At 37.2% G+C, this 27771-nt stretch overlaps 1 protein-coding gene and 1 long non-coding RNA gene across 3 annotated transcripts in view; one reads left to right on the top strand and one right to left on the bottom strand.

Annotated features, from left to right (window-relative positions):
* The window catches only part of LOC117216961 (patched domain-containing protein 3), a 40084-nt gene extending 15199 nt beyond the window's left edge, over positions 1–24885 (bottom strand). Inside the window, exon 1 of one of the 2 annotated variants that reach the window (XR_004489451.1) lies at positions 23075–23094. The gene's annotated coding sequence lies outside the window, so the exon portion shown is untranslated. Of the gene's footprint in view, positions 1–23074; positions 23095–24589 lie in introns of those variants that run through there. The other variant, XM_033464150.1, reaches the window with a different exon arrangement.
* On the top strand, positions 7562–8749 carry LOC117216962. The gene is made up of 3 exons (XR_004489452.1): positions 7562–7701; positions 7857–8068; positions 8596–8749. It is a non-coding gene; the product is annotated as an uncharacterized LOC117216962 (long non-coding RNA).
* Positions 24886–27771: the final 2886 nt, after the last annotated feature.

Raw genomic sequence — 27771 nt, 5'->3', positions numbered from 1 at the left:
AATCACCGATGGAAAAACCAGCTGGAATCGAGTGCAAGTGGTTTTAGAAAGTCGTTCACGCTCGAATCCTACCGTGTCCGGAGCCAATGTCCTTCCGTTTCCACGGATAACCGCGTCCACGTAGCTTTCCAATCTTATCCGTGAAATCTGCCATCTTATTTCCATTCAAATCACGATTTCCGTAATTATGAGGTCTAGTGACACTTCCCCATTTTCACTCTTCCACTCAAATCTCCACGATGATGACAAATTTTCTTGAAAATTAACGCTTAATGTTTTCGCGTGATCTATCAAAAGGATTAGGTTTGCCTCCAGGCTATTTACCGCAACTACTCCAAATTTTCTCCCAAATAACGTTTCTCCCAATCTCCTGTGGTTCAGTGTGGCCACTTCTAAGACCATCTTCTTCGTACGTAACTTTAGTACAATCTTCAGTTACGTGACACCCGTTGCCTCATAGGATTGCGTATTTTAGAGATTTCGAAAGAAGATATAGATGACGCCGAAAGCAACAACATACAACGTTAAGTAAAAGTATGTCTTCTTTGAAAAAAATTACAGTACGAAACGTTATAGAGATGAGATCCTGGGAAAGAGACTGAACCAACGTGCACAAGAGCCAGCGAGAAAGGGTAGGAGGAGGCACTAGACAGATGAGACAGATGAGATGTTAAGGAAGAATGCGCGGTATAGGGTTACGGTAGCCTGTATGGGGGCTGATGATCCAGAAAGAACGAGCTTCTTCCTGAAGAAACAATGACGAGGACATTGATCCAGAGAATGTAAGAGGAGACCCTGATCTAGAGCTACCGGTCTATCCAACCACTCCAGTGTTACATGATCTTTTAAACTACCGTAATGCTTCTTTAATCCTGCCACTTTTTATTCGTCTGCTAAGAAATACGAAAAACTAGACTGCGGTCTTTTATGCAAATTTATGTTTTTATCCACACGATTAAAGAATTAGTACTTGGAATTAACGTTTTTTTTTTTTTTTTTAATTAGATGTGTTTTCTTTACTATTGAGCGTCATAACGAGAACTCTATTTTAGGTATTTTACACGTATTTATATTTTGTAGCTTTATAATTACGCATTGTATTTCATAGTTGTGTAGATTGTACGCATACTGTGTACATTTTTGTATCTTTAAATTTCTCACAGATGCATGAAAATCCGTGGATCCGTATAATGGAAAATTGGATAATCCATTAGAAGCTACGAATAATACAATTGTGTGACTTTTCTTTGTTAGTCCTACACGAAGACTGAAAAAGTCCGTCCAAATTTGGTTTAGATTAGCTCATATTAAAATTCAGGTCAGGTTCCCATAATAAAATTCTCCTCTGTAGATTCTTAGGTAATATTAGAAAGTCATTCTCATGTAAATTTCGTAGGGAATTCGTAGGACTGACCTGATCTAGGCTTAATCATAGAACCTTAATCAATTAACCTTGGTTCTTAACTATCCCTTCTCCTCCATACGTGCACGCTATTAAAAATCCCACGTTTTTAACAGGTTTAATAACATGTTTTCCATTCTGGCCTTTTCCCCACGTGTGAAACAGTCCGATAAACTTGCACGGGATTGCCCAATTGACCAGAATGTGGATTGACCAACCAGTGTGGTAATATATTGAATAATAATCGTTGGTTTAAGTCACAATGTCGACAGCGATAAAATAGTTGAGCGTATCAAAGGATTCTCAAACTTTCAACGCGACAAATTGGCCAAAGCAGTCTGTGGCCTGTAACGCAATTGAAGTAGATAATCTCCAAGAGAGATGATTTTTTACAACGAGGAAGCAAGAAACTGTGTGTCATGACCCTTCCGAAATTAAATTAATTAAATTAATAACCTTTATTGCTGCCATTCAGACCGTACTTCGCGTCGATAGTATCATAACCTAACTTTTCTCAACTTAAACTTGTATGTACAAGATGTTTCATAAGAAGTAGACAATACATAAGGGTCGATAGTGTCATAACCTAACTTTTCTCAACTTAAACTTGTATGTACAAGATGTTTCATAAGAAGTAGACAATACATAAGGGTCGATAGTGTCATAACCTAACTTTTCTCAACTTAAACTTGTATGTACAAGATGTTTCATAAGAAGTAGACAATACATAAGGGTCGATAGTGTCATAACCTAACTTTTCTCAACTTAAACTTGTATGTACAAGATGTTTCATAAGAAGCAGACAATACATAAGGGTCGATAGTGTCATAACCTAACTTTTATCAACTTAACCCTGTACGTACAAGATGTTTCATAAGAAGTAGACAATACATAAGGGTCGATAGTGTCATAACCTAACTTTTATCAACTTAACCTTCTATGTACAAGATGTCGCGTAAGTATGCAATACTTAAGAACTGACAGTGTCATAACCTAACTTTTATCAACTTAACCTTGTACGTACAAGATGTTTCATAATAAATAGGCCAATACTGAAGGGCCGGATTCAGCAACTGAAAACGATAAGAAACGATAAATGATCGCACTGTAAAAGATGGAACCACGTATATATGCTTAAAATATATACCAAAAATAATTTCTTTTTGATCTTTCGATATACCAAAGCACAAATTATTGCATTACTGCCGGTCATTGCCGGGAAAAAGCATCTCGAAAGAGTTAAATCGCATGACGGTGTTTAAATGCGATTGTCCTGCATACTTTCACCAATTTTTTTGGCACTTTCGGTGAAACACTCGTTAGCTTCCGGTCGAAGTAATTACGGTCTATATGCATTTATATAATCTTAAGTTGCATGAAGAAGTATGAGGATAATAACGTGGTTTTTCCAGGACTAAGCGACCGACATTATCGAGTCTAAGCGAGTCAGTGGAATTTCGTGGTAATGAATGGTCGCTTGGAGAATGACTAGGATAATGGCAATGATCCCTCGTAACGCTATTTCATCTGAGACGCTAGTCACGCCAGGTTGTGATGGGAATGTCAAGTCGGTTTCGCTTCATAGGCCTTGTGCTCGAAATTTACAGCGTGCCGCGTCCCTATGTAACCATCGTTGCCCTTTAGTGAAATTTTATACTGAAATATGCGCGACGTATTTGAATCCAGAGCTTAGAAGTATCTCGACGAATATTTAAAGTCTGACGAGACAAACATAATTGAGAACAGATTTCATACATTAAACGATCGAGGGACGTCGATAAAACAACAACTTACTGTAGCTATGATTTTTTCAACATAATGTTGCGTGAAACGTTATTTCGCCGCTCGCCAGGGGAGGTGCATTTAAAACTTACTAAATAAATTTGTACGTATGCTCCAAGCGTTTAATCTTGCTAAAATTCGGGAAATAAACTCTGCGCCATCCCTCAACTTGCCTAATATACACAGACGAAGATTTAATAGCATTAAAATTCAGAGAATAACACAGATACCACTACCGCGTGATTTTATTTCTGACCTACACCGATCTAAGCGCATCTAATTATGATTCTGTTGGAACTTGCTAACTATGCAGAGTCCTATGCACAATCTAACCGAATTACGTACAATCCTAACTTAATTTATTAAACCAACTACTTGGATGCTTCTAAAGTGAATCAGATTAAATTTTGAACCGCGCAACTTCGAAACATGACCTGTGCGAACAGATTGTGTAACGGTGAACCAACACGTGAATCGACAGGGAGTTGGCTTTATCCGTGGTTTGTTAAATTGTAAAAGGACACGAGAATTGCCTGGGACAACGATTAGCCTGTTCGAGGATCAATGTCTCATCATCGCGTCAACCGCAAGAGGCGGAATAAGAAAATTACGATGGAATCGTGTCACTGCGACATGGCCAAGCGATCTGTGCCAATTTCTCTTTCCAAAATTAAAAACTCTCGATTCGCTGGATTTATTCCAGTGGTGGAATAGCAATTCCAAGTTAGAAAAGAAGTCGTCATCGAAAGATTACAAAATGATATTTTGTTCGAAGTTGGTATATTTTTTCTCCACACTTTCTACAGACTGGATGATCTCAGAGTTCTTAGTTTAGCCAATTCAATCGATTAACAAGCGGCTTGAATATTCTATTGTGAAAATAAAAGAGAAGAAATAAAAATGTAATGTCCATTAACTATAATTCTGAATCTGTTACCAAGACTTCTTGTGTAATAAGTGACCAAAAAATAATATTCCTAGACTGACAAATTGCAAGTCGTAAGTTACACAACTTCTCTTTCATAATTTTATAATTTCTTCTCAGAGATAATAATTAAGTAACTTGTTAATTTGTTAATCTATTTGGGGAATTCGCCTCGCGTTTGACAAAAATTATTACCATTGTATAAGCGTATTTATTAATACTGTAGTAGCATCTGACTTGGGGCTCGTAAACTTTCATTAGTAATATTGGTGTAATTATGCAATAGGCGAAAGTACAAAAGCTTCAAGACGGAAAATACGTAACATAATTGTACAACAGATTTTTATATACCGATTTATGGAGAGTGCAAGAATGCACGGAATGTACATAATATGCAAAAATATAGAAAATATCCAAAGTATAGTCCTATGCAAAATATCCAAACTATAGTCCTATGCAAAATATCCAAACTATAGTCCTATGCAAAATATCCAAACTATAGTACCAGTACAAAATATCAAAATTATAGTAGCAGTACAAAATATCCAAAGTATAGTACATATGCTAAATATCCAAAGTATAGTACCTGTACAACATATCCAAAATATTGTACCTATATAAAATACCCAAAGTATAGTCCTACGCAAAATATGCAAAGTATAGTACCTGTGTAAAATATGCAAAGTATAGTACCTATACTAAATATCCAAAGTATAGTACCTATGCTAAATATCCAAACTATAGTCCTATGTAAAATATCGAAAATATACTACCTATGAACAATATCCAAAGTATGGCACCTATGCAAAATATGGGAAGTATAGTACCTATTATAATATTCAATGAATGAAATTTTCTACTTGGATTCGATTTGTTTAATTAGCTTTATAAAAATACCCGTTTGCATAAAAATTCACGATCTAATGAAACGAAAGTGTATCGAAACTGAGACATTTCAGCGATCACTTCAATTTTCACTGACCAATTTTCAGCGACCAATTTTCATTTGTATTTATTAGCCGTGTTAACAAAAATCTAGGAAAAACGTACTACGCGTTATCAGTCTAAAGATGACGAGATAGAATCAGGCGAATCAAAGTTGCACGTGGCCGAGAACGAAAGTAACGCTTATAAATAATAAAATGGAAAATGGTAGGCCACGGTATGCTTTCACGTCGACACGGTGGTTGCCCGCTAGAAGAGCCGCTTAGCACGATGCCTCTCGGTTTTCATGGCTGGATTCGACGAGTACGCGGCTCCATTTTCACGCGAGGGGAGCAAAAAATGATGGAAAAATGATGGAAAAATGAGTAAACGACGCGTGGACGATGTACACTATCGTTCAAAAGCATTCGAACAATTCGCTTATTTTTCCCCAAGACTTTAATTATCGAGAACGATTTGGTCCTTCCTAATTATCATAATTACGTATAACAGTATACTATAACCCGGTTAAATCAATTTGCAAAAGTCAATATGTAATAATAAAATTGGCGTTCGTAATTGTCATACCGTATAGAACTATTTTGTTACTGGACTACCTGTTTCTCTCCAGATTCTTTAATTTTTCAATTATAAGACAGATTAAGACGAGTATTCTAAACAGACAGACAAACTCTTCGTGTTACTACAACCAGCGATATTAATTAGCAAACGTATGTATCGCGCTTCCAAATTATTGCAAATATATAAAATACACATTAACTAAAGATCTTCGATCTAAGTTTCGCCTCTGATCTTATCTCAGCGAACCATAAACAGTTGTATATATTGTTGAAAACAATAGACGATATCGATTAGTATAAATAAAAAGCAATAATACCAAAAATGAACGAATATTGTTTCTACGGACACTACCAAGTTAAGTGACTTTAAGTGTATCTGTCAGTGTTCAGATCTTAGAACGATTGGAATATGTGTCACGAGTCACATTCTAGAACTTTCTATAGATTTGATCAAGTGTTTGCTATTTATTGAAAATACATATGTAACTTAAGCGATGCAAATATATTCCATATTTCGGTAAAACATTTGAGCCCGGCTATGATAAGAATTTAAGGAATTGATAATGAACAGCCTTCTATAATAACGTTGAAAATACAGTACAAAATATCAATGCTTTCATTGAATTGCAAATACTTACACACTATCGTGTGCACTATACAACAATACACAATACAATACCTACACAATAGTGAACACACAAAAAGGCAATAAACATCGTTTCTATGGCAAGAAGAAAAGAACGAACGATAGAGAAATATTCTTCTATCGTAATGTTGAAAACGATAGAAAATGCAAATGTCTCGATTGAATTGCGCCAAGTGTACAAACATTCATGCACGGTATCGTACAACCAGAAGAATCCATAAAAAGATAATGAGCGTTGCTTCTGTTGCAAGAAGTGAAGAAGTAATTATAGAGAAACATTCTTCTATCGTAATGGTTCCGATTGGAGTACATTGAGTGTACGAATACTTATGCACGGCACTGCATATCCTGATAGGAATGGCGATGAGACAAATTTTTCTATAATGTAAAGTTGGATATGCAACAAAAGTATGAATGCTTCGATTGGATCGCAGCAAGTATTCAGATACTTATGAATGGTAGTGTGTATCTTGTATCTTGTGTGCATCGTGTAGAATACATCTTGGTATATCGCGCTTAAGTATCTGAATACTTGGTGCAATACTGTCGAATCCATAAGAAAGTAACAAGAAATAAAGTCTAGAAAGAAATAAAGAATTAAACGACAAAGAAAGATTCTTCTACAATATAATATCGGGTATGTGATAAAAATATCAGTGTTTCAATTAGAGTGCACTAAGTAAATATAAATATTTATGCACGATTAGTATACATCCCGATGATAGGATAAAAGCGTGAGAAGCGTTGCCTTTATCAGTTCATCGTTCATTTGTACAGTCTAGTCAAATTCACAAATTGTTATTACAATTCGATAAAGATACTTATGAGCGGTAGTGTAGACTGGAGGAAAACAAGAGAAAAACCACAAGAGGGAAAAGTAGTAGGAGTACTCGAATGTCGACGAGCATTGCGAAAAAACAACCGGTGGAAAGCAGGATTTTTGCCGTGTTCCCTTGCGAAATCCATGTCTCGACGTCGTCGTTATCGTTCGTACCCTGTCCCTTGACCTGCCGTAAACCATCTTCCATCCATTCGTCGTCCGCATTCCCTCGTTGTTTCTTAAATCTCAACTATCCATATTCGTATCCATATTGGGTGCTACGTGCGTAATTTCCTAGGCGCCTGTTGCAAGTTTCAGCACCTATGAAGCCAGTTTCCATAGATTTCAGAAATTATTCGCAGTCCAACGTTGGCGGACTAACGTAAGTAAAAGTTGCAATTACTTAACCGTTTGATTAAGAATGCAGCTACCTTTCAATGATTCTCGATGTATGTACAACCGATTGGTCCGTACATGATAACAGAGGCTGATTCTCAATATCTGACGAAGCATTTATCCTCAGTTACTGCAACGAGTAACTTGGATGACAAGTGCAATTAGGCTCCTGGAGTTTCACGAGCAGCCACCAGCACCGCTATGAATAACTTGTCAATTAATCGTGTAAGTACAGTATTAACTTTCAAGTGGATAATGGAGAATGGAGTTCTGAGAATAATGTATGCCGTGCTTTCCGCCATCATAAATACATACAAGTAAAAGCGAGTTATATTTCATATATTAGTAGCGCATTGACGTAAATTTTCCATCGATTGTAGGATTATCGACAAGTAATGGCGAGAGCGGAGAACAAGAGCCTCATAAGGACAAGTTTCACAAGCTGACGTTTACGTCACGCTATACCGATCCTTCTACGAAGATGGACGTAAACTCGCTTGTTAATTGACCGCGAAAGCATTAAAACGTGATTTCAGGTCAATTTCGTGCGCGTATACTGTATACGCACGGACGAACGTTACGTGAAACGAAAGTAAGTGCGATGAGCATTACCCAATCGTCCGTAGTCGCGATTTCGTCGATCGACCAATGACGAAAGAGCGCATACGCGTGTCGCGTAGCCCGGCTCTTTCAAAACGACTACGAGCAATATTGTCAACTCGATCGCTGACCTTAGGCCTTAAGTGGTCAAGTTTTCATTCTAGCTAGATGTTAATGTCGTTCATTCGCCTTGCACGTTATTTGAAAGTTGTTTGACACTCCTAACAAGTGTTCGCAAGCTTCGGTATCGTTCGGAATTCTTCAGAATTTTTTCGAGGCCTTCAGAATTTTTTCGAGGCCTTCAGAATTTTTTGGAAGCTTTCAGAATTTTTTGGAAGCTTTCAGAATTTTTTGGAAGCCTTCAGAATATTTTGGAGGCGTTCAGAATGTTTTAGAGACATTCGAAGGCTAGTAGAAATTTTTCAAAGGAGCTTTCAAAGGCCATTATAAGCTTTTAAAAACTTTTGGATGCTTTCACAGTCCTTCAGAGGTTTCCAGAACTTTTTCAAAAATTTTCAGAGTCCTCGGGAGCTTCCAAACTCCTTCAGAAATTTTCAGAATTTTTCCAACGATTTCCAGATGCCTCGATAGCTTTCAGGATCCTTCACAGGCTATCAGAGGCCTTCGAAAATTTAACGATCCTTCCGAAACCTTCGCAGAAACTTGTACTATCTTTCCTGAGTCTCGGTGAGTTTCCAAAAATGGTATCGAATATTTTTCTACAGACCTCCAATGACATCCAGTAATTAATTAATCTTCTAGTGACTTTCAGAAACCTAGGGATCTTCCTTGGTGATTTTCTAGGTATCTTCGTAGGTACCTTCAGAGGGAATTCCAGAAAAAGCTTTTGAACAAATTTCACATGCTCTTGGAAACGTTCAAAGGCCTTCACAGACATGTAGGCAGCTTTCAAAGACCTTCGGCGGCTTTCGGACAGCATGTGCACGCGCGGATCGTTTGGAAATCTGCCACACGCGTAATCCCGTGCTCATCGCCAGCCAGGAATGCAAAGTAACGCTTCACGGACGCTCCGCGCTGGTTTCCAACTAATTACTGCGAGAAGAAGCTTGGCTTTCGCACTTGTTGCTCCTTTCTCTCTCTCTTTCTCTCTTTTTCTCTATTATTCCAACAATAACACAATAAAAAGATGATTAGGTAGAAGATGTACGACCATCAGCGTCATTGATTGGCTTATCGAATCAGAATTTCGTTACTGCGTTGCTTCGTGACCGGAGAAAGTTCGTTTGTATGAATCCTGCAAGAAACCGATAAGGAAACGACAGATCGCAGTTTCACGGGGCACCAGCTTTGCGTAACGGAATAATTATCGTCGTTGCTTTGGTCGCTTGAAACGAAACTGTGCAAAAAACTGTGTCCTATTCGCAGGAGTCTCAACTGCAACTGTTAAACGAAACAATTGCTTTGAGGCTTAACAACGCTGTTTTTCTTTTTCAATATCTCTCCGCTACGTACCCTGCTTTTATATTTCTACTTTTCAAGTAACGAGAAGAGAAATTCATTGTAACGTATTTTGTAAATAAAAGTTAGAGATTAGCCATGAAACAGTATTATTGGTTTACAGATGGCTGTAATAATTTATGTTTGATTATTAAAATTTAGAGTATTTCATTTCACTTTGTATTTTATATTCTCCGTGGTAAATAGTGTTGTTGTATTAAGTAGAAATTATGTACTGTTGTAATGTTGATTCAGTTGACGGACGAAATTCAAAGCAGAGAGACAAGAACTAAATAAAATAAATAAATGAAATTAATAAAATAAAATAAAATAAATATATTCTCCGTGATGAAGATTGGCTATAAAATTAAATTACGTTCAAAATTCGAGAATTAAGTAATCCAACTGCAGATTGTTATGGTCTCGATGATACCAGTTATAATGGCACAATCATACCAATTGACACGTTCACGTACGCTCGAGATTATCCGTGCTAACGTCTTCAATGTGACACGTAAGTTAAAAATCCCGAGATTATGAGAAAGTATTTCATAATAATTGATATTTCGCAATACGAACGAAGATACTGCATAAAAATGTTTTGTTAACGTACAGCACAAGTAGAAAATAAACAAGTTGGATGCGCAGCGAACGTGTTGAAAGTTTCAAACGATGCTTCCAGAGCCCTGAAATATTTCACGCGATCGAAAAAGAAGATCTACCTGATTTCAGACCACGTTTTCACGAGTACCATCTTACCATAGGTCTCGATAACATATATCACGTGCCGAAAGAGAAATCCTATTTCAGCCTATTTCCATCTTTCCTCTTTCCTCTGTGGGTCGCATTTACAATTCCTAGAAACGAAAATGATTCAAAGACATCGATTTCTCGCGATGTTGCAACTGATGCTCAGTGTAGGAGGGAGAGACCGGTCTGAAAAGGATGGAAAGTTCTTGTGGAGCAAGTATCGGGAAACGATGTTGCATCCGTTACGAATTTCATTTTTGTTTTCGATGTAAACCAGCTGAGTGACGAGATATTCCTGAAGAATTTAAAAGTTCATCGACCGATGAATGAGAATATCAGTGAAACTGAAAGCCACGTATATTCAATTTAAAAGTACTTCACAGCCTCTTCAAGACTCTGCGAGTTTTTGGAAGAGGGAAGAGACGTCGGGATACGTTCCAAAAGGCTTTAGAAGATTACAGAAAGTCGGGAAAAGTGTTTGCGAGTTGCTCGAAGATCCTAAGAGCCCCAGAAAAATTCTATGATCTCTGAAAGATTCTGAAAGTCTTTGACACTTTCTGAAACGTCTTTGACGTTCTATACAAGTTTAAGGAAAATTCTGAAGGTTTCTGGAAGATCCTAAGAGTCTCCGAGAATTTCTGAAAACTCTTGAGAGGCTTTTGGAAGTCTCCAAAGACTTTTCGAATCCTCCAGAAATCTCTGGAGGACTCTGAAAATCTCCGAAAACGTCTGAAAGTTTCTGAAGACTTCCCAAGACCTTCAACAAATTCAGAAAATTTCACCAAAGAGTTGGAAACATTTCTACGAATCTCTAAAAGTTCTGGGAAGCTTTGGCAGTCCAAAAACTGCAAAATCTACTCGAAATCACCGCTCTCGACTCAATAAGATCGATAGCTAATAATACGATATAACTTCGATCATAGCACATTTTAGAAACTAACGCGAGTAATTCGTTCGGCACTTTCTTCGTTAGAAGTGAAAATCGGAAATTTTAATTGCCTCTAACGATCCTGTTACACTATCTGCATCTGTACTGAACAGCACAAACAACGTTTCTTCCCTCCTTTCAGGTTCCTGAACGCTCCAATCGATGATCGAAGACGTACACCAAACTATCTCGATCGAGTGAAGCAATTACAATTTTCCAGAGATGTTGCTCCGAGAACGATATTACAATTGTAGACGCATACAGATCAGCCAAAGTGCAGAGAAGTGGCTGAGATTATGGCTTTCGTTTTAATTAAACATGAGAAACCGCTTGATCCAACTTACCTACTTCGCAGCCAGCGATTATTATCGCGCACTTTGTCTGATAAAACGGTTTCCCTGTATTCATCTACAGCGCTCAGCAAATTATTTCGAACTTCCCAAAGAAAAACTTTCATATTTATATATCGTGTATTATGTAAAACATTTTGAAATTTCATTAGTATTGCGAGGAGACAACACGAGTGACATGATTATGTCGATAGAATTTGAAACTAATCTGAAAATGTATATGGATGCCGCAAGGTATCTGCTGCGAGCATATTATTAATAAAAAAAAATTAATACGGAGCATGAGTAGCTAGCTGTCTTGTAGTCATTTCTTACAGAACAATTTTGACAGAACCTTCTTCATTATTATATTATTATAGTATCAAATACGCTTCCACCGAATACCGAAGCTTATTTAACATACAATGTATACTTGAATGTGTAATTTGACTATTTAACATTAGAACTACCACACCAGTCAAATTGGCTGGTTTTACAATTTAATTTTATTTTAAAATTCCTACTTCGTGTTATATTTTTTCCGCAATGATGTAATGACCTTCGAAACGATAACTAAAAGAATAATATAAGGACTTCTATTTTGTTTTTTATGTATTCAAACTGAAAATAATTTTGTATTCAAGCTGCTTATACCGATAGCAGGCGAAATGACTGGTATTTGTCAAAGTGTAAAAAGAGTCCTGCAATCTGTTTATCGAACCCCAATTAACCAGTTTCCTCGTTTTCTACAACTTGCCACGCGTTTTTCAAATTTTTACCGCGTATCATTCGATACGACGATATCAGTTATCAGGAAAATTCCGAATCGAACGCTGGGTCGCTAGATGCTAACGCTAGAAATACCACAGCAGTGAAAATGACTGGTTTTACGATTTTATAAACGTGTCAACCCTCGTTCAGGGATCCCAGATGGATTAATAATAACAAAAATGTACTACATAACGTGTTATTTTTTCTGTAAGAAAGTAATAAATCAATAAATATAAAAATATTCTATCATTATGAATTTTTTAAATACCAATCATTTTCACTGGTTTTGGTAGAAATAGCTTCGTGTTAACTATCGGTAGTTTTAGCGTTAAATACCTATGTGTTTCATTATTTCCCTAATTGACAAACATAGAAACTTATAGTAAATATTGTGTCATCTATATATATATTTTCAGATTGGTTTTCAACTACAATCGGAACCACAATGACTGTAGATGTTTATGTATTTATGAAACATTGCAAGATGCAAGAATGAACAGAATGTGCATGATACGAGTTCTGTTTTTCCGTTCCTCTGGTTGCCTTTACAAAGATCATGAATTTGCATAAATATTACGATCGAGTCTGTCGATCCTTGTTAATAAAATTTCAAGACATTTCCCTTATCGCATAATGTATTCGTAAAAGGTGTGCACGAGTTTTCGAGTACCTTGGCGTAGCCTAAGTCATTCACAAGCGTAAAAACGTTATCCAACGTGTACAGGAAATTGAAGAAACGCGTGCTTCTTCAATTAGAGAGACACTCGAGCACAGAACCAACTATGTAGTTACACGAATGGATCGTCCTGTACAATGAAATTTCTGGTAGGAAGATAGCGGTTATTACGGTAATAGGAGACAAGGAAAGTATTCCAAACTATCAAGAGCTACACGCACGGTTCTCATTATGCCATTTACATTCTTCACACACTCAATCGTTATCTGTAGAACGTGACGATAGACACGAACGCGAAACACCGTCATTTTTTCAACACTTCTCAGGAAAATGTACGTAAAATTAATCGTGAAAAAAAATGTCATTTTTGTGGAATTTAGTTTGAAAAATTGCTTGCGGGGTACGTAGTTTAAAATCGAGCAATGACGAGTATACACGTCGAACGTAATCAATAATACGTTCAATAATAACGTCAATAAAATTAAAATCGAACATGGTGGTATGGAAATGTATTTTTGCAATTTTGTTTAAAGAACCTAAATGAAATATCTCTTAATTACAACGTTTAAACAGGTCGTTGCTATTACTCTACTTTGTTAATTGGAAGCATTTGACGATTAAGGTGTAATTATTGCAATACGTGGCCAACGTCTAATCGTCCACAAAACTGATAATAGTCAGTCCGCCAGGCCTTGAAATTTTAGTTACAGGCAACAATTCACCTGTGAACATACGTTTGATGGATGACCAGGGAAGAAGAGCCATTAATCAGGCGAAACTGTTAGCGGACAAGCGTTTCCCTGCTCGATTATCAACGACAGTCACGTTGCTCGATTCGCCGTGACGTCAAAGCAGCATGGAACTGCGATCTATAGCCGATTGCGATCGCGAAACGAGGTGTTCTCAAGCGAATGACATTAGTCGACTAACGACTACCACGGTTATTCCACTTTGCCTCAAAAGAATCGCCAATAAATGTTTCATCGATCGATCCGCTTTTTACTAATTAGAAAAGTAGAAGAAAAGTTGACTTTTAAGAACGAAGAGGGAATACTATTCAGAGAAACGAGACCTCTTTCCCTTCGGATAGAAAATTATTCCAACTGTAGGTTATTGGACAAATTATCATTTCGATCATAAAAGAAATTCGTGAAAACCTAATATTAATTGTAAGTTCATCTAAGACCTGGTACCAACTTTAGGTCAGACCCAAGGGTCTAATTCTAAGTGAGGCAATTCGTCGTTAGACCTGATACTAAGTCACATTACTCACACACGTACAGACTCTATAGCTGTGAGCCTAAATTACACCAAATATTAGATTTAATTCAGATAATAGACTAATACCGAGTCCATGCCAGACTTTATTTGGAGTTCCCCTCAGACTATACCCAACCCTAATTATCAGTCAATTTAAACCTATAACAGAACTTCATTCAGATTCCATACGGAGTTTAACCGAGATCCGGCACTCGTTTTAATCGCAATTTTACAGCAACGCTGGAGTTAAACGGTTCGTTTTCCAGATGTGATCCAACGCCAAGTGAAATTCACAGGCGCAGTCCAGTTGCGGCTGTCGATCGGCTAAATCCTGTCACTCGGAACCAATGCGAATGAGACGTAACCCCAAACGTAACTCTGACCCACATCGTATCGATAAGGAAAGATATACGACTGGCGATCAAATCGGATCATAAAGCATAGATCGACCTCGAGAACAGGCTGGATATACGTGTGCACCGATCACAGGCTGCAAAATTATGCAGTCGCGTGCCCTTTTTTTATACGTTATCCGGTAAAGCGTTGCAAAATCCATGGGTCAATCGTGGAAAAATGAGGACAAGGCCGTGTGCGTGAATTCTACGCTCGTTAAAACAGACAATTGTGCTTCTTTGCCTCTATTAGCGACAAATTATTCCAAAGGTAATTTTCTACTGATCTTACGGCCCATTGTCTGTCTTTGTCGCGTTTCTACGCTCGCGATAAATCATGTTTACACTAGTCCTACAGGCTCGAAAGATCGAGACAAATAACCGATAAAGCGATTGAACGAAGCTTGTACAATAAGAGAGATAATCGTCCATTGTGAAAGGATAGATGTTAATTGGATCTAATTAGACACAATTTCCCTCTGCAAGTGTTTAGAGGCGGTCTACCAGGTTGATCGTTGCCACTGGTCTTTCTCTACCAGTTCCTCTTTCACGTTCACCAGACACTCGGTTTAGAGCAAATATAATGTATAGCGTGTACTTAAACATGGAGCGTGCAACAGTGTGCGAAGCTGGCGTGTGCACACGCTTGTAAAGCTTGTAAAACTCGTACAAGCTACAGTGCCTTTTATACGGCACTCTAACAGACGTTTATAGCTACGAGATATACAAAACCGGAGTTAATTCGCAAAGCGTAAGATCGTTCGTTGTTTATCGTAACAGAACACCGGAGATTGTTCCTTCGTCCGTCGTATCCTCTAATTTCTTTTCGTAATTAATTCAATGCTTAGTTGATGATAATTCATCGTTTTACACAATTAATCATAATTAACTGCCTCGACGATTTACAATGATATAGTCCCAGAATTTCCTATTCACTGACTGCCACATATTTTCTCCGATCTTCCTAATTTCTTTTCTCAATTAATCACTCCAGCATGCACAGAGTATTTCGTCTAACTGGAAACTGGTACAATACCTCGCGAGTAATATTACAGTACAATTAAGTATAATCAGAGTATAATTAATCATTACTAAGCATCAAAATTAGAAAAAGAAACGTTTTGTCGTTGAAAAACAGAGAAAATGAAAGCTGTTTCTTTCGACGTCATGCAGGACATCGTATTGTGCAAATTATTTTTTTCTGCAGTAACGGGGCAAGATTTCAAGGTCAACTTTATTCCTTTCAAAATGCATTCACATATTTTTTAATACAACGATCCATCTCGATATTTCCTATAAAAAAGTATTAACCTACTTACGCCGAGAAACTATTACTTTGCCAGATACTTCAACTTTAATTCGTCGTATGAAAGACGAGGAATTCATACGTTAGAACGAAACACCCGGTATAATAAATTTCAGAGATCCAAGTGTCTTTTCCAACGAAGATTATAGTCGCAACGAACAAGCACTCAGGAAAGTGTCATCATCGTCGTATTTATGTCTCTATTCCCTATGAAATACCATGCAGACACGTGTTACATAATTCCGATATGAAGGAAGTGCCGCGTGTACGGTTTGAGTCGCGTGCTCGGGTCGCTATACATATAGATCGCTATCACGCGGATAAACAAGGCGAAAATCGGATTGGCCCCGAAGCGCAGCGAGTTTCCGTGTTTCCAGGTGCAAAATTGCATCGAAAGCACTGGAGCAGACTAAAATTCATCGACGTTTTCCTCAAAATCCCACTTTCTTGGTTGTTCACGGCTCTCGGAGCATGCGTTAGCCGGATATCCGGGTTGATCGCTATTACACAAGTGGCATAATCCGATTATGCAAACTGGACGCGCGCGTGCAACGTTCGTGGAATTTTGTTTGATCGATTTAGGTTTGTCGAATGTTAGGGCCAGTAGATGCCGTGTATCTTGACTCATTAATCAGTTAACTGTTTTTGACGAGTATACTCGTCACGAAGGAATAGCAATATTTTCTGTTACGACGAGTATACTCGTCACGAAGGAATAGCACTATTTTCTCTTATGACGAATATACTCGTTACGAAGGAATGGCAATATTTTCTGTTACGACGAGTATACTCGTCGTGCGTAGAAAGGAGCTACAATTTGCTGTTTAAGTTGCGATTGTAGTAAGAACTAAGGTATATTCGTAAATCTCAAGATGTTTTCAATATTCGCAGGCCAAGACGAAATAAAACGAACAAATAAAAAGATTGTAATTATTATAAAAAAAAAACTGTATATCGTGTGAACAATGCGACACATTTTAGGTACACGCTTTTCTAAGAGATGGCCACAGCTAACTGGTTAGTTAAGGAGCAAACTAAAGTTGCGTCGACGCATCTCATTTCTAACTCGCGTTTTAGACGATTTATCGGGTTGTAACATACACGAAAACTTCTCGGAAATGAGACACTGTACCAGCGACAAATATCAAATTTTCTAGAAGAGAGAGAAAGCTTCTCTGGCTTAGAATTGTCTTCGAAATCTGATTGCCTTTGATTATTATACGATTTCATCAGTTAGGTGTTGCGATCTGTTTATCTAAAATGACAAGTGTGGCAAAGAGCAATGAATATGACGAGTATACTCGTCGAACGCAGAGTATGCGTAGCTGTTGTGATATAAAATTGAGTTGTACTGAAATGACTGTTTTATTTTGTGATTTTACTCGAACGTTTTCAATTAATTAAGACTAATACCATAGATATCATTTATCCAGAGCGCGCAATTTGAAAGTGCGGAGAATTGCACAACGCCGAATTTCCTACCGAGGTTCTAATTCTCCAAGAATATCCTCGGAAATACGAACTTGCATAAAAATCCGCAGTCTAATAATAACGTAGTAACAAAGACTAATGAGAATTGTAAGAACAGGTGGAAGTTACAAACCGACATCGATTACTAAATTCTACCGAGTTCACGCTTCGCTTACGAAAAGGAACTTGAAGGATATAATTTAATCATTTAGACACTGTTTCAAAATTCAAGTCGTAATTTGATGATTTTCTACTTAATTCCCGCGCAAGAAAACGTTAAAATCAACCTGGTTCGCGAAAGACGCGCGAGAACCATCGCGATCGTTACTCATCCGACTCGATCCTTTGTTGTCAACTATGGTTTATGCAACGTTGAAACGATAAGCTTGTGTGTGCAGTGTGAACCAGAGGCCTGGATAGCCTTGTTTGATTAATCACTGAAGCCGCTGGTCGTAACAGCCCAACAAGGTGGGCTGCATTCTATGAAAGAGCGGAAAGAGAGTATCGATTGTGCGAGTGTAATTGATTTCACGCTTCGTATCGTACTCATACTCTGATTAATTCGCTTAGACAGGTTGTAGCAAATAAAAAAACTAGTTGGTCTTCCGCCACATTTTTTTGCGTCTGCCATTGCTATCTGCTTCCTTTCACTACGTTTCTCTCTTCCTTCTTGGTCGCATCTCTCTGTTTGGAACAGGTCCCTCATAAACAAAAATTATATATATATGTATATATATATATGTGTGTGTCGGAGATGAAAAAACATCGGGGCCTTTGGAATTTTGGGAATATCCCCAATACTTTAGTCTAGACTTTTTATTATAACTGTTCTTAAAAAATAAAACTTAGAAGTAACTGTTTATGATGTTTATGTTTAATCCGAGTATGTTTGCCCGAGATTTATGACAGTAGGCTTGGGCTCGAAGTGATATCTGGTCGCAAAACGTAGCCACGGTCACGGGATGGACGTTTTTACCTAACAGAGGTATGGAGTAGTTGTAGCTTGTAACTGTAGCACATATGGAGTATTCTTGAAGCTCCCCTTCAAAATAGAGTTGACCTGAGGAGTACAGAGAAAAGTACATGTGAGAGTTCCACTTGGACTGTGGACAAGTTCAGTTTGACTTTGACTTTGGACAAGCTCAGTTCGACTTAGACTTTGGAAGAAAGCGCATTTGTTATCCCGTTGAACCTAAGATTATTGTCATTGGCAGATACCTCGAGTATCTAATCGCCACGGTTAATCGTCAAATTCTGTAATAGTCATATTTGTACCATTAACAATCATCTATTGTATAATAACGATGGCTAATCCAAATATAGATTCGTTAAACACTATGGTAACCCCAATGATAACTCGACATATATATAATATCAGGCTGTCCCAAAAGTGTCTTTCTTTTACAAACAACAAACGTCTTTTACAACAACGCATCTTTATACAAACATGAGATCTAATGTGTCAAATGTCGTGGTCTTCGTGTTAATAGAACAGAATGGACCATACATGATTCAATAAAATAACATAAAAGAAGAAATGTCGTGCATCCATTATTTTCTTGTAAAACGAAAGGAACCTTTGGAATAAACTAATATGATGTAACATATAAATAGTAATATAACAGGCAAAGGTACATTATGTTGGATACTAAAACCAAATAGTTGGAAACATTATCAACGTTTTATCTCTATTAAGATACAACGGTCATTCCGGGTCATATAGACACGAGGAAAACAACAGTTCTATTGTAACGTGAACGTAATAATCTTTTGGATCTTCTTTAAAAAGCGTAATTTCGTTTCTACCAAAAATTAATTGCATCTTATTTACATTTTGAAAGGACGAAGGCGGGCCAATCCGAAATTCGCTTCGACTTTGTCAACTTTTCTTCTTTAAAAAGCGTAATCTCGTTTCTACCAAAAATTAATTGCATCTTATTTACATTTTGAAAGGACGAAGACGGGCCAATCCGAAATTCGCTTCGACTTTGTCAACTTTTACTTTCAAGGTTATAAAGAGGGCAACGAGTTAATTAACAATTTCAAATCAGCTTTTGCAGTGATACTTTCAACTCTGCTGGTGCAGTATACAGCAAGTGGTAGTATAACACGGCAGTCATTAAAGTCAGCAACACGTGGCTGATGTGTAATCAGGTGTTACGTTTACTTATAGTTGTTACACGAGAACTGATCTTTATTCAAATTAACGAAACGAAGCTATAGAAAGAGTTCCTCTCTCTTTCTTCGAACGTACGTGCTCCTGTCGTTTTATTCCCCCAGCATCACGAGCCGATTCCCTACGATCGATAAATTAAACTCTCCGATATCTCTTCCGGTTTGAAAGCACGCTCCATCGAGGGGAAATGGCGAGGAGGCTCGTTTTTCGTGACAATGGACAGACCCGTTCGCTTCCTTTTATCTTTTTTCCCCTTCTCTTCACTTTCCACAAATTTCATTCCTTTTAACGAAGGTTTAAATAGAATTAAGTCGCAAGAACGTAAACCTTTCTATCGATTTTGCTCTTCGTTCTTTTTCTTTCCTTTTTTTAGTAGCAAAATATATATGATCTAATATAGAAACTAACACCGCTGTACTTCGTTAAAACTAATTTCTATTTGCCATTTCGAAATCAAAAAGACTAAAGTTTTATCATTTTTGCTTGGCTCTATTTTTTCCTCGTTTAATTAAAAATAATTAGTCATCATCACGATACAACATACTGCACGATATAATTTTGCTTGCAAGCTTGAAAACACGTTTTTCCTGATTGATTAAAATTTTACAATTTTCCAATATCTCAACGTATCTCGAAAAATGGACAAACGGAACGAACAAAAGGGCAGAAAATAGACAAAATTTCATAAATCGAAATGTAACGCAGCATACGTGTACGTTCACGTATCTTAACATTTCGATGATAATTAAACGAAATGTCTATCGCCTAATTATATACATTAATTGCTTCGTATACACCTAAACAGGAGAGAATTACATACCGTAACTCTCAAGTTTCTCTCCTAAGTTCCAGAAGCTTGTACAGCTACGGTTCAAGTTCCACGTGACTTCCAATATCAATATTCGAACAATAGCTTCAGACTTTCTACCGATCTTGGTCATTCGCCAATGGTTTATACGATCGAATGAAATTTATGCGCCATTAACCGGGCACCTGTTTCCAGAGGCTTGTACAACGTCCCTAACCGACCGCGATATAGTCGTTATTATTACAACCATACAAGTGCTTTGCCGTGAAAGCGACTAGTGTTGTGAAAACCCTTCCAATTTCTCAATTGTTATGCCGTCTCGAAGAAAATATGATTCCAGATAACCGTTTTAACGTTGCACTGATCAAATTCACCAATAAAATTCCGAACACTGATATCGCAACGTAAACTAGTAGGGTCGACAACTACCATACCACACAGTATAGTAACACAGACTCTTTTCGAAAACAGAATCAACAGAAATTTTTCTAGCTTCTGTTTTTTTTTTTTTTTTTTTTTTGAGAACTCAATTCGGATATTTGCTCGTTTACAATAGGCGTTTGAAATTTATGTTTCTCTTGTGCAGAAGCAATAAAAGAGTAAATTATTCTCCATTCAAGACCCCTAGAGTTAAACTACGTTTCAGAGAGGCGAGCACAGAATCATCGTGTCTATTCCGAATGGCGGTAAAAATGAAATTGTTCGTACTTCATTGCTCGCCATCAACGTTCACGACATAATACACTTTCCTCTGTTGCCTGTTGCCTGTTTGGAGGAGCAACTGTTGCCTGTTTGCTATTTGATAACTGGAAATAAAACGACAATTCATGGAAGAACGCTAATGAAACGAAACTATTGAAAAACGGCAATTTACAGAATACAGCAACTGGCAAAAGTATTTGTACAGTAGCCAGAGAATATTCTCGTGTTCGTATTGTACGTTTCGTACAAAACATTTTGTTAACTGATTGGCAGCGTAACGAAACGCGACTGCCAAGATTATATTGACAAAATCTGAATCTAATCTGGAAATGTATACGAAAGTTGTAAGGTATTTATTTATTTGTAATATGTATATGGTATGAATAGTCATTTTAAACATATGATAGGTGTTGTTAATAATTATTAAAATATCGTGGACGAGATTGCGTGTTTAAATACTTTTGCGATCTCTGCAACATATATACTCCAACTAAATATCTTGCAACTTCCGCATACATTTAAATTCTAGTTTTAATTGATACATTTAATTTAAAAATTCTTAATCAGAATAGTCATTACAATGGATTTCACTGTACCGTGCTAATGAAATTTCAAAATGCTCCGTATAAAACACGTAAGATGTTCGTATCATTCGACAGATTTTTGCAAAGACTATTTTCTTTCATTATTCCAGACTTGCGCGCATCATTAATTTTCCAAAGGTCTTAGGACAGAGCTGCTACAATTTCTACGTTTATAAATCTCTTAAAAATAATGTATGTATCAAGAAATTATTTAAATGGAGCAGGAAACGTCTTTGACCTTACCTAAATGCTAATTTTATGTTTCTGGAAACCTTCGTGACATTCTTTCTCAATTTACGTTCACGTAAGATCACACGAATATTCCGACTGCGCGTCAATGTCACCACGACGAAGCGTCACATTTCCACTATAAACCTTCTTAACGTCGAACGTATCGATTTATAGTGAACTTCTTCTTCCTTAATATAGTTGATAATTGACGATAGCACAAGTCGCAATTTGAACAGCAAATTTTAACTGCTTTTTACGCATGACGAGCATATTCGTCATAACACTTAGTATCTTTATAATAAATATCTATATAATAATATCGACTTAATATGTTTGAGTAAAAAATCTCGATTACGAATAACCGTTATAAATGACCAAAATTAATTTCGTTACCAATAATCGATATAAATAAGCAGAATTTTTTGGTTATCAGTAACCTTTGTCGATAGACCGAACTTTATTTTGCTTACCGATAACCATTATCGACGACGAAAATACTTCTTGCTTACATTCGACTATTGGTAATAGTTCTTAACATTACTGATAATTAGCATAACATATTAACACAATTGTATCGATATTGTATTACACTATCTTTTATTCTATTCTTTGTTTCGGATATCTTCATATCGTTTCTTTGCTTGGCAAGATACATAAGATTTATAATTAAGCCTTTCTATGTTGCCAATGAATACCAATTAATTAATTAATGTTAATAACGATTCAACAATAGTGGAATAGAGCCAGAAAATGTTTTGTCGTTTATACTGGTGATCGGTAACCAAAATAAAGTTCGAGATATCGACAGTGGTTATTGGTAACTAAGAAAAATTACGGTCATTTGTTACCTGGTAACCAAAATTAAGCTTCCGTCATCGATAACGATCGCCGGTGGCAAAAAAGAGATTTTAATCGTTCATACTGGTTTCATTCGTAATCGAGACGATTAGAGATTAATATTTTCTAATCGTTTCATTCTTCGAGAAATTCCCTTCACATTCATTGAAAACTGGCTTGAATAGAGACTCGTTTTTACTTGTAATGACGTTCTGCCAAGGAAATATTTAAAATATTTGCTATTTTGGATCTCTGCCGCTCGTCAGAATCAAACGGTGACAGGATCTAGAGTTGATTGTTAATAATCGGTGTAGACTTACGGATGGTGTCAGGAGCGAATCGAACAACGACACAGGTTTAAAAAACGATGTAAAAATAGAGTCCCCTCGACTCGATGATTCGCAAGTTCCCCTCTGTACCGAGGTCAACAGTTTGTTACGGGGACCGTCGCTCAAGGGGGTATAAACACCCGCGGTTGATTGACCCGTCGCCGCGATGCACAATCCAACATCCAGCTGCATACCTTCGCCGCGTAACAAGAACAATCGAGTACATTAAATCTAATGGCGACTTGATGATACTTGAGATGCGGCGAGCCGCCTGTCTTCTATAGAAAAACGTTGGTACGAACGGCAAGGTGCGCTTGGAGGAAAATTCACTGAGAACTTTGCGACGTTCTGCCGGACGTTTGGAGAACGATGGAAAATTCTGTGAAGCTTCGAGACGCGATGGAAAATTCTGCGAAGCTTCGAGGCGCGACAGAAAATTCTGGGAAGCTTCGGGATGCGATAGAAAATTCTGGGAAGCTTCGAGACGCGATAAAAAATGCTGAGAAGCTTCGAGACCGCGATAGAAAATTCTGGGAAGTTTCCAGAAGCGATAAAAAATTCTGGGACCTCGTGGAAATCTTTAATCAGGGGAAATTCTAAATTTTCAAATAAAATTTTTGGAAGGGTAGGAAAACGCTCTTGCGAAGGATTGGAAGGATCTTGCGGCGCTGTATAAAATTTTTACGACTTTTGAATATTTGGAATTTCTGCAAAAATTTATTCTGGGTTTTGGATTAAGTTTTTTAATATTTATTGATATTGGATATGGAGGAAATTTAGAGCTTTAGAATAAGTTCTCGAATATTCGGGAAATATAGAATATGCATATATACACAGATAGTATATATATTATAAATAATAATATATACAATATAAAATATAATATAGAATATATATATATGTTATATAATATATTATGATATATTACACATTGTATATAACATAATATATATAAATATAATATAAATATATATACATATATATTTAGAATAAAGAATATTGCCTAATATTTGAAATAGAGAATATTTGGACCACTTTAGAAATTTGTCCGAAGCTTCGGAACATGTAAAATATCAGATTGTCCCAAAAGTTTCTTTCATTTTACAAGGAGATAACAAATGCACAACATTTTGTTTTATATTATTTTATTAGATTATGTACGATCGTAAAAATAAAAATAGAACTAAATGGATCATACATAATTCAATAAAATAATATAAAACAAAAGATGCTGAGCATCTATTATTTCCTTATAAAACGAAAGAAACTTTTGGAACAACCTAATATATAAAATATCCAAAGTACAGCGTTTTCTATAATACTTGGCAAATAAAACAATTTTCCGCTAAAGTTCTACTCTTTCGATTATATCCTAAAAAAAAAAGAAAAAAAAGAAAAAAAGGAAGGAACTCGCATAAAAAACCACGCTTTCTATATTAATTATGTAACATTCCCCTTAAATATGAAATGTGCTTCTTCGATATATCGTAACAAGATATTCCGAACCTTTTTGCACGTCGATCAGGACCTTCTTATCGAAAAGTTGTCCCCACGTGAGTCGTCGGTCGTTTAGGAAAATCGCCGCGTCGAATCCTCAGGATTCACCAGATAGATAGACCGGAAGTGTGACTGGTAGAACACGGTTTCCTCTCGTATGAACGTTTCACCTGCACGTTATAGGGCACCGGCGTGTCATCGTCGACGTCGCGTATAATCGGGAACAAAACACACCAAACACACAACAGAAAGATGAAACCGCGGCCGCTGCTCTCGTTGCTTCGTCGCGAAACGCTCAATTCGAACTGATCGCCGCGCGCTTCGAAGCTGCTCGCACCAGCTGCCACTATGCCGCGATCGTCCACTTTCGTTCGGTCTCGAAACCGCTCGACGCGACTCGCCCCACTTTGCGCGTTTCCTCCGTGATTCTTCGCTTTCCTTCGTTCCGAGTTTTTCCAATTACGCTTTTCGTCTCGCTAATCCAGCCGCGTCAAGAGAAAAGGGCGTATCCGTAACTTTCCCTTAAGCCGAGCCGTAACAGAAAAACACTTTGACTCGTGTCTCTTAAATCTTTCGAACCATCGAATTTCACCAGCTTGTTCTTTGTCAGGAGAAACAAGAAAGGGATGTTATATAAACTATATGTAAGTCCACAGGCGCTTTATAACGACGAAGTTACATAAGAAACACGAAAACTAACCGTTTTTGGGTCAGCTCCTTATGCTTCCATTTGCAAGTACCCCGTTTCGATTTTATGCTTGATATCTTCCCGGCAGATCGAGTTCCCAATTTCATGCTCATTCTGCTTCAGATCGCTGAGTACATCGCAAATTCTTTGGACCAGTTCTCGTCTCCAGTCAATTTTTGCGCGATATACTGTCCCGTTTACTATTCCCCATAAATAAAAGTCTGACAGTACGAGATCCGGTGATCTCGTGGGCCAAACACGTCCCCTACACGACCAATCCGTCTTCCATAACTACATTCGTCCTCTGTTATAACTTTTTCATAAAGCGTCTGCAGTCCTATGTTTGTACAACGCTTTGGTGATTATGGATACCCCCACCCGTCTCACTGATTTCAATCATTTTTCGCTATGTCGTAGAGACCAACATTTTCAACAACTTTTTCCTTACATATAACCGTCGGTTGATTGCAGTTTCCTAGGTATTCGCAAAACATCTATATATATATACCGGGTGGTACAAGCGGAAAGGGGGTGATTCTACGCGAAAAAAGAAGTCGAAAATATAAAATAAAAATTTTTCGTTCGAGGCTTTATTTTCGAGAAAATCGACTTTGAATCTTCGCTCGGTACGCGTCCACTTTATCGCGTCTCGTTATAACGGATCTTGCTATAGATCGTTGTCTCGATGGAAAAATTTAAAAAAAATAAAAAAACATTTTTTTTCTATATTTTCGACTTCTTTTTTCGCGTAGAATCACCCCCTTTCCGCTTGTACCACCAGTTAGCAACCACCCTGTATATATATTATAATTATAGTTATATATGTAAACTGCATAGTTCAAGTGTGATAGGGTCTCTCACGGTTTACGGACAGCACGACTTCTTTTGTTTCACGGACAGAGCGACTTTCTTTGTTTTACGGACAGCCATTTTGAGAGACACTCATTTCCCAAACGGACGGACAGAGAGCAACATCAGAGATAGACAAGATCACAGAGAAAAGAGTAATTATTTAAAACATTGAAGACTGACATTGACGGAGAAAGATCGGTAGCTCAGGACGTTGAAAATCGATTCTCAATTTTCAGGTAGACATTGCACGGAACTTGTTATTTATTGTTTACTGTTATTAATTGGTTGTTGTTTATTTAATTATTACTGTTATTAATTGCTGTTTACTTCTGTATTTCATTTAAGTATTTTCACAATAAACTCGATTTTCAGACTTCAGAATCGATCACCTTAATTATCTCGAGATAAACGATATTACATATATATTATAATTATACATATTATTATAATTATAAATATATATATATACAGAAGAAAAAATACGTATACATATGATGACTAGTGCTACGTAATGTACTTTTACCCTTATCTTATACGGCCTTATCTGACACGTTTCAACATTCTCGAATAAGTTACCGTATACACTTGTTACATTTAAAACTTCCAGGAAAATATATTTTCTGGTCGCGTAAATTAAGATCACGCGTGAAAACTACCGCGCAAATTGTTATAATTTACGGCGCAAAAAAGGGACTCGTATAAAAAAAGTGCCGCGTGAATCAAGGAACGGGTGTACATATACCACTACAGCGAATTCTGCCTGTATCGTGCTTGCGTGCTTGTAAGTGTTGGTTGCGTGAGGCGACCCGATAAAATCACACCTAATCCAAACTTATGTAAACCATAAACAAAAGATGAGAATTAGGTTTGAGTTAGGTGTAACTTTATCCTACCGCGTGAGGCGAATACTAACCGTAAGGTAACCAATACTAACGCATACGTCGTCACGGACAAGCAGAATTACAGGCAAAATTCACTGTTGGGGTAACGGTAATATTTTGCGAATATTTCGGAGACAAACTACGAGCGGCAGTTGTACGTATGAGAGAAAGTTGTTCAGAATCACGTGCTCGACAACGTATTCAAAGATATCGCTGAGGTGGATGAGATATGGATAATTAACATCTTTTGGCAAATATTTGCAGGATGGCTCAGCGATTTCCATGATTTTTATATATGTTGCAGAAATCAACATTTTAGACAACTCTTTTTTGCGCATATAATCACTGATTGGTCTTAGTTTCTGAGACATATTTATGAAAATATGTTTATTTTTATGACCGCCATGAGCCGCCATGAGTTTATATATCGTCTCACGTTTCGATACTTAAACACAGGCAGATGAGAAAGAGGAATGCAATCTTGCCGAGCTCTTCGAGAGAATTTAGTAAACCAGCAACTTTCTTCCGTGTCGTATCTACCTACACGCTCAGGCCACGATGAGTTCGAAGAAGGTGAGACGATTTTTAGTCAAGTTTATCGCCATAGGAAATGTTGACCGGATTAAAGCCACTGTACTAACTAAAACCTAACTCAATACAGGATCATCAAACTAGCTAACAATTAAATAACTTTCGATCTGATTTCAATCGATTTATGCCAAGTTTGACTTGCAAATTTTGCATTTCCATCCAAATTAAAAAGAACTTGA

Source organism: Bombus bifarius, unplaced genomic scaffold (genome assembly GCF_011952205.1).
Source record: "Bombus bifarius isolate JDL3187 unplaced genomic scaffold, Bbif_JDL3187 scf7180000007974, whole genome shotgun sequence".
In the NCBI taxonomy this organism is placed as follows: Eukaryota; Metazoa; Arthropoda; class Insecta; order Hymenoptera; family Apidae; genus Bombus; species Bombus bifarius.
This window is presented reverse-complemented; position numbering and strand designations above follow the sequence as displayed.